The sequence below is a fragment of the Rhodamnia argentea genome, chromosome 3 (genome assembly GCF_020921035.1).
Source record: "Rhodamnia argentea isolate NSW1041297 chromosome 3, ASM2092103v1, whole genome shotgun sequence".
Taxonomy (NCBI): domain Eukaryota; kingdom Viridiplantae; phylum Streptophyta; class Magnoliopsida; order Myrtales; family Myrtaceae; genus Rhodamnia; species Rhodamnia argentea.
The window spans coordinates 5,289,598-5,298,679 of NC_063152.1; the positions used below are offsets into that span (position 1 = coordinate 5,289,598).

The window sequence follows — 9,082 nt, forward strand, 5'->3', positions numbered from 1 at the left end:
CCGAATTCCAATATACTAGAGACTCATCATTTTTTATTCCAGGGAAGAAAGACCTCGCAGATAGACAGGGTCGACCTCTGCTTACTGGTGACTCTAAAAAACAAAACAATAATAACACTAAACACGCGCGTCGATAGATGTCCATCGGAAACCGAAAAATCTATCGAAGAGTCACGTTATTGAATTCTAGAGTAGGCGGTGATATCTTCAATACACCCGGGGAAATACTCTGACTGAAATTCAAGATCATCCGTATTTTGACATGAGATGCATACTTGCGGCCACCGACAACTTCTCAGAGACACTAAAACTAGGACAAGGTGGATTCGGTCCAGTTTACAAGGTGGCAATAGTTTGATCATAAGACAATGTTGGTTGCCGAATTTTAAATAGATAGTCTTGCTTTTCTGGATTTTCTTGAGTAGTTTCGCATTTTTGATTGACAGGGTATTCTATCGGATGGGAGAGTAGTTGCGGTGAAGAGGCTAGAGAGCTGGTCAGAGAAGGGTTCCGAAGAATTCAGAAATGAAGTCCTGCTCATAATGAAACTTCAACATAAGAATCTGGTCAGGCTTCTGGGATTTTGCGCAGAGCGAGAGGAGAAGTTGCTTGTCTATGAGTACATGCCAAATAGAAGTCTTGATGTCTTTCTCTTCGGTATATACCAGTCCTGCTGTGTGTCTTGCATAACATGCGAAATATCATATTCATCCGACATTTGGTAACTTCTGTTTTTTGGTATAGATGCTCAGAGAAGGATTGAGCTGAGTTGGAGCAGACGTCTGAACATTATCATCGGCATCGCTCGAGGTATGCTCTATCTTCACGAGGATTCTCGTCAAAGAATCATCTTCAGGGACCTCAAAGCAAGCAATGTGCTGTTGGATCGCTTCATGAACCCAAAAATCTCGGACTTTGGACTGGCAAGGATCTTTGCAGGAACAGAAAATGAAGCAAATACTGCCACATTAGTTGTAACCTAGTTAGTAAACTTTTGAGGCATTTCAGTTTCCTTCACAGGACTAAAATGATGTTCTAGAATTCTTTCAAGTCATATAAATCTCGGCACTTTTGGTTCAGACTCTATGTTTGCGTCATTTTGCCACGAGCTGACATTTTATTCTCTACCTAGCGGTTACATGGCGCCGGAGTATGCGATGGAGGGGTTATATTCCATAAAATCGGATGTCTACAGCTTTGGAGTTCTCTTGCTTGAGATAATAACGGGGGAGAGAAATGCCGGCTTTTGGCAGTCGAGACGTGCCCCGAGTCTCCTAGCCTATGTAAGTTATGACTTGATTACACCTCCGGTTTTCACGCTATTCACCTAATTAAGAGTTGATAAATTCAAAAACAATCTAAATGAGAGATGTTTTGAGGTCGCAATAACAGAAAATTTGGAATATCAGACAGCAAAAATACAACAGATGCACTTTGGCATTAGACTTGTAAAGCTTTAATTCTTGCTTATGCTTCTTCTGTCGGACCTGGGTCATGGCATCATTGGCTCCTTTTGTGCACATTGACGAATATTACTAGCTGCGTTACGCAATTTGTTGGTCCGTTACATCTTTTTTCTCTGGGAATTCCTGGTTGGCGTTTAGCGTTAGAAATGATGGGATGACACAACTTTATTGCAGGCATGGCAACTATGGAATGAAGGAAGAGCAATGGAGATGATGGATCCATTGCTGCACAACAAGTGTTGTCCTGAAGAATTGATGAAATGTGTCCATGTTGGACTTTTGTGCGTTCAAGAAGACGCGTTCGACAGGCCCACCATGTCGGCTGTCAATGTGATGCTCAAAAGGGATGCTGTAATTCTCCGTCAACCTCTCAAACCCGCCTTCTCGGCAGGCAGATTCACTCATCAGTCCAAAGGAGGTGTTGATGATGATGACTGTTCCGTTAATGGCTTGACGGTTTCCACTGTGGCGCCTCGGTGAGAAAAGTCTGCCCTAGGATATAAACACGGTTCTCCGCACAAGTATACTGCTTGGACAAGGTAACGCGTGTGCTAGTTATTCACTAGAAAATCGATTCTCAACCATAAGCTGTCTAATTTTGTGTGATGTCCATCTCGGCACAAAAGAGTACAGTGTATGTCCTAGAGAAGATCATCTCATAGCACTCTGAGTTCTCTCTGAACTATGTCCAGTCTTTGTATAGTCTTTCTATTCCCTCTATCTGTTAAGTCAATATTGGTATTAAGATATTTAGTCGCTCTGTCGCTCGTTACATATGTAAATCGACGACATTGTCGCATTGCAAGCAAGATGTCAGTTGAGATAGCATCTCCTGACAACTCACTCTCTGTGGTAAACCATAAGTAAAGCTAGAGGGATACTTTTACTGATAAGATTCAGAGGTTGTTTGGTTGTGAATGGAGGATTTGATGTACACTAGCTCAAACTATTGCAAGGTACTCAACAGCCAACAGGCCACAGGCCAGTCGTTATATACTTTATATAAGCAAAATTGTACATATAACCAAACTTCACAGAAGACATGGTTCAAAACAATGATAGATCGCTTGAATTCCAAGTAATTAAACCAAAGTAGACAAAAGAGTCGCTCACAGCACTTCACTTTGCTGTATTTAATTACTGCCCGACCCTTTTTCACTGTTACCGGCAACAGCAACTTCCGGTCGAAGTTCGAGGGGCTAGCGTCCCCTGCAGCCCCCGTCCCGGCAGCCTCATATCTGTGGTTGACCCATATATCCAAGCCGAACAATGAAGCACTCCTATCTATGGACTTGACCCATGACGCTTGAATAGACAAATTCAAATACAATGACTTCTTGCGGTATTGGATTCCAGCCGTCATCTTTGAAAAATCATCTCCTCTAACTCCCATTTTAAGGAAACATGGCCATTTCATTGGCTTCACATGCTGCCTCCACTAAATCCAGATGTGGGACCACACGTAAAGGAAAAAAACCAATGCTGGGTCTCTGTCTAATCCTAGATTCTTACGTTGATTTGATTTTGACGTGTATTCAGTTGAATTTGGGCAATATTCTTTCACGTTGGAAGTTAGCTAAAACAATTAGAAATAAATACAAGGTCCCATCCTGTTGGTCCGATTCCCTTTCAGGAAAATGAAATATTCTTGGTCCCCTGAGTCTTTCATCTTAAGTCAACCTCAAGATGCAACGGTGAAGTTTCTCTTTGCCTTCATGCCAAAAAGAACTTTCTCTTTCTCTGAAATTTTACGATAATTCCAATCTTGACCAACTTGAAGATTCTCTGCTCGCTTTCACTATTTTGAATTGTCTCCATGTGATGGACCTTTCAACTTCGGAGAAAATTTCTTCCCTCACTGTTTATGGAAATCATTCCAAGTTAGCGCCTTTTCGCTTGTCTAGAATTGCTGCTTCGACCCAGAAAGATGGCAAGAGATTCGACTCTCGTCGCCTTTTTCCTATTCCTAGTGTCAATTTTGTTTTTTGTACCACCCATTGATGGAAACGATCCTCTGTATGTGCTTTGCCCACTCAAAAATGGCAATTCCACTTTTGGCAGTCCGTTCAGGAATAACCTCGAACAGCTTCTGGGCAATTTGGCTTCTAGCACTGCAAAGACAGGCTACAGCAGCAGTTCTGCTGGGGATGGCAATGGTCAAGTGTTTGGTCAAGCACTTTGCAGGCCTGATGTGGGTGGGAGTGCTTGTGGGGATTGCATCGGGATTGCGAGCCAAGAGATCATGAGCAAGTGTAATATGACAGATGCTGATATTTGGTATGATTATTGCCAGATATCTTATTCGGATAGTAATTTCTCCTCCACGATGACTTACCTTGGAAAGTACCCAGATAGTAATAATCAGGAGAAGAACGTATCGAATCCGGACGAGATGAACACTGTCCTGAAAAAGTTGATGATCGGTCTCATAAGTGAGGCCACATCGGTTCCGTCAGTGTTTGCGGGGGGCAGGTCTAAATTGTCGAGCCGAGAACATGTTTATGGCCTTGTGCAGTGTACGAGAGGGATCTCTGGGGATGATTGTAATACATGTTTGGAGTCGGCCTCGGGGGATCTGGCAACATGTTGCTCTCCTAAGCAAGGTGGAATCGTCGTCAGCAGATATTGCAACGTGAGGTTCGAGCTTGACCGCTTCTATAATCTGCATTCTAAAGGTAATTTATTCGGATTCTTTGCTTAGACAGTGTTATTATTGGTCGCGGATTATCGATGCCTGTAGAAATTAGAAATGAGACCTGGTGATAAAAACAAAAACTGTTTGCGAGGAATGAGCAGTCCTGAAGCTCAAGTCATCCAAGTGAGGATGGTAAAATCATCTATGCACAAAGAAATCCTTTTGTGTCCATGTGATTCATTCTAACTGATAACTTTTCAGATGAAAGTTCTCGAACTGAGTTTTATCGATATGAAGGATGTATCAGAATTCATCTGGGGATAATAGATTAAGTACAAAATCTGCAAGATGCAATATTTTTTTGCGCAGAAAATTTTTACAACAAAGTTTCTTATGACAACAGAGGGATTGGATCGACCTGATGATCTACCAGCTGTCATAAAGCATTTTATTGACCCGATGGGATTCCAAAACATTCAGTAGTTTCTTTATTAATCCAATTGATGAGCGGTCTTGTTGGACATCTTGATTCTTGAGCTGATCCTAACTGTTTTTATTATTTCTGTGGTCAGCAAAAATGCCTTGCTGACTACTTGAGTCCTCTCTGTGGGAGTTGGAAATTGGATGTTGAACATTTCTTAGTTATTTGATCGTGACATTGTAGGCTTGGGGAAGGCAAGGATGATTTTGTTGGTCACATGGATCCTGGCAGGGGCATTGCTACTTTCCCTTGGGGTTTGTGTTGCCCGTCAAAGACAGAAAAGGATAACAACCGGAGGTATATTGAACAAGTTAGCTTCAGTCACTAAACTGATATCTTGGACACTGTTACTCACAAGAATTTGGATCTTTTTTTTTTTTTTTTTACGTTTTATGGTTTCCCAGATGAAGACAAAGACGAGAACGTCTTGCTACAGGAATTGGCGAAGCCCGATGAACTATCGGTTTCGAAAGGGGATCTAGAATATTGTGATGATATGCTTGTCATGGATTTGGAAACTCTGAGGGCTGCCACAGCCAACTTTAGCCTTACAAACAAGCTTGGACAAGGCGGGTTCGGCATTGTTTACAAGGTTAAGCACCTCGATGGGATCATAATCAACTGGGTTGGAGAATTTCCCTGAAAAGCATAAACTGATGACTATTCTTTTATGTCGTTCCAGGGAATTCTACCAGATGGAAACGAAATAGCAGTTAAGAGGCTGTCGAGGAAGTCGTGGCAGGGCATAGAAGAGTTCAGAAACGAAATCACGCTGATTGCAGAACTCAAACACAAAAATCTTGTGAGGCTTTTGGGGTGGGGCATGGACGGACATGAGAATCTACTCATATATGAATACATGGCCAACAAAAGCCTCGATGTCTTCCTCTCCGGTTAGCTCCCGCATAGTCTTTTTTTCTCTCTCAAGTGGACCGAACTCCTATTACCTTTACGCATTCAATGACAATTGTGTCAGCTACTACTTTCAGATCCAACGAAGAGTTCACAGCTCGATTGGAGAGCACGCTACAACATAATTGATGGGATTGCCAGAGGACTGCTTTATCTTCATGAGGATTCCGTGCCGAAGATCATCCACAGAGATCTAAAGCCAAGCAACGTGTTGCTGGACACCAACATGGTTGCCAAGATATCGGATTTCGGCATGGCAAGGATTTTCTCAGAGAAGCAGAATGTAGCAAACACCAGAAGAGTTGTCGGGACTTTGTAAGTTATGCCTCCCCTGCCTCGTACAATTCCTAATCTTTGGGCATTCGGTTATTGTCGTTTGCATTACTGTTGAGTTTCCGTTCTCCTCAGCGGTTACATGGCCCCAGAATATGCAATGGAGGGACAATTCTCTGCAAAGTCCGATGTGTTCAGCTTCGGAGTCATCCTGCTCGAAATCATCAGTGGGAAGAAAAATAGTGGCTTCTACCTCACCAAGCGCGCATCATCGCTGCTAAAATATGTAAACTTCTTTCTCCTTGCATGCTTGCATCACGATTTTAACCGAATCGAGCAAGAGTTTTGAAATCACCTGGATGACATATCAACGTGACACTTATGAACTATGCGCAGGCATGGCTTTTGTGGAACGAAGGGAAAGAGCTTGAATTCGTGGACCCTTTCCTGCTGAAATCGTTCCCCCCGGCCAATGTGCGTAGAACCATTCAAATTGGGCTTTTATGCGTGCAAGAAGATCCGGCAGACTGACCTCTCATGGCGGATGTGGTGGTTCTTCTCGAGAGTGGACCTGACGTGCTCTCTCAGCCGAAACAACCTGCGTTTTCGGTCGGGCTGAGACATCCCCTTGGGTAGGCTCTTGGAGCCAGAAAGCTCTTGTACCGACAATGTTACTGCTTCTACAATGTTGCCACGGTGAATAGAGGCTATTGACATCCGAACATTCGACATCGACGCGATTCTCGGTTTCATGGGAACTAGGTGTAACATGTGCTGCTGGTCCATGCATGAAATTAAAGTCCATGATCTGTCTTAGTTGTCTGATACTAGGTAGATAGAGCATAAATAGGTTTTAAAGCAACCATGTATACAGATTGGATCTCAGAAAGAATGATGATGGCCGTAACTAGATGAACGGCTACCTTCATGTGTATAGGCTTGGTCGTAATATATAGGTGTCAAGACATACATTCATACCCAATATTCTTGAAAGTTTTTAATGAAATTTGCGCAAATATTTAACATATTGACCGAAAAGTATTTTCCTTTTTCTTTTTACTTTTGATTAGTCGAGACAAACGGGCCATAACACTCAGAAAATTTGATTTTTACTTGACAAGATCTCTTGGCCAAACAAGTGACGAGCAACCTAAATGGCTTGTAAAATCAAAATCTTGCAAATCGGGAAAATTGTGATCCCAATTGAATTTTTTGAAAATAAAGCGGCCAAAGTGAAATTGAAATTAAAATAAAATTACTGACTATTTTTTCAGATTTTTCTGGCCACATTTAATATTTTTCTCAATTTTTAGCTATTTTTAAATGAAAAGAAAATCCAAAAATGTCAAAAAAAAAACAAAATATATTTTTTGTCAAAATTGGTTCCCTAAGTGTGACAAGGCTTCCAATATTGATTTTTGAATTTTATGAATTTATTTTTATTTTTGGTCATTTTTCTAAAATTAAAATTACTAAAAATCGGTATCGACCGCTTGTAAATTCAAAATATTGTAAAGTTATCATGAATATTTAGATGTGTGGTCCATACATAACCGAAGTTCTAATCTGATACTACTTTATAGAAAATATCTTTGGAATATCTCTTCTTCGCCATTTAGTCATCAAAACATGAATTCTCACTTCACTGTTTAACCTAAATCACCGCTGCCGATGCCAACAGCATTGCCAACGCCACCACCAGCACAAAACCCACTTGACCGCACCTACGGCCTATTCCTCTACCGAGACAACATCCCCGCCACCACAATGTGGCGACTAGATATGGTCGGTTCGGCCGAACCGACGGTTCCGGTTCTAGTTCGAACCGCCGATTTTCGAGCCCAACGGTTTTTTTCCCGGGGCCTCATTTTTTTAAAAAAAAAAAAAGGTCAGAACCGGCTGTTCCGAGCCGGTCCAGGTTGGAACCGTGGGCCCGGTCAACGGGTCCGTTCTGGGCCCACGGTTCCATTTGGCCATGTCTTGTGGCGACTATGTAGTGAAGGCGAGGAAGGAAATACGCCGCAAATGCACTAAAGAGAAAGGCTCCGTCATTTGGTAACCCGCATGCTGCGTAACTCGAGCCAATTCCATTTTCTCTATCGAGCAAGAATCGCCAGCCTTCATATTGATGGACGTCGTCAACATTTCAAGCCCTAGCAGCTTCACCGATTTGCTGAAGGACACGACCAATGAATTGGCGGAGAAGGCGGCGACCAATGGGTCCCGGAAGAGTTTTGCCGTCGAGCACGCCAACATCACGCCCTTGGCCCGGCTGTCCATGCTCCTGCAGTGCACGTCGGACTTGACGGCAGCGGATTGCAAAGGCGTGCTTGCAAGTGGCCATCGATAATCTGCCTAGCCATAAGGCGGGAGGGAGAGGGTTGGCCCCGAGCCGCAATGTTAGGTTTGAGCTTTACAAGTTCTATAATGAGACCGTCTTTCACGAAGCACCGGCACCGGCGCCAACCCTTGCTCCGCCATCTGCGGCGGTTGTAGCTGCTTCTCCTCCCTCTTCAACAGTGCGATCCAAAGGAGTCAAGAGTTTTGTTCCCTTGTGAATTTTGCGTTCTCCTTTGCACTTCTTTGCGATGTGTGCCTATGGACATGTTTCCGGATTTATACTTCGTGTTAATCCTTTTTCACTATGTACTAGTAGACTCAGTTTGGATATTATTTTTTCATGGGGTTCGCTTGTTTTTTTTTTTTATAGCATCTCCCTATCACCTCCTGATGTTTGCTGCCTTTGCGGCTTACCGCCGACGTCCACTGCTGGTTTTCGATCTTTGTCATCTCCGGAACTAACTCCGGTAGCTTGGCAGTGGATTTCGAAACCGTTTCGCCGAAAATATCTTTGACGAAAGATCTTTGGTTTTTAGAATTGAATTGGTTACTTGATGGCTCGGACAGGAAACAATCAGAATGGCTATACTATGAACCGAAGGTAAACAATCCAGAATATTAATAAAGAATTAATAAAATAAATTGCTCGAAAAGTTGGTAAGTGCTATTGATTGCGGATCTTTTATGCAGCGGTAACCCTCGCCTTAGATTATTTGTCGTATCATGTCACTCGTCGGACTCGCCGAACTCGCCGGAGCTCGAGCTGCCATGGTCGCCGCCGGGGAAATGGCAAGCGAAGCCCTCCTTCTTGGATTCCTCGACACCGCGGTCGTTGGCCTTGTTGCTTTTTGGGCCCTTCTATTGCTGTACCTAAGCTCAATAAATTGGATCCAGCAAAATAATTCACCATGCATACAATAAACCATCAAGTTTTACCAAACGGTAACTATAAGTCTGTAACTGGCGGCGGCCGAC

The 9,082-nt window shown here is 43.0% G+C and overlaps 1 pseudogene; it reads left to right on the top strand.

Moving 5' to 3' along the window:
• The first annotated feature begins 228 nt into the window (after positions 1–228).
• Positions 229–6,632, top strand: LOC115731251 (annotated as a pseudogene).
• Positions 6,633–9,082: the final 2,450 nt, after the last annotated feature.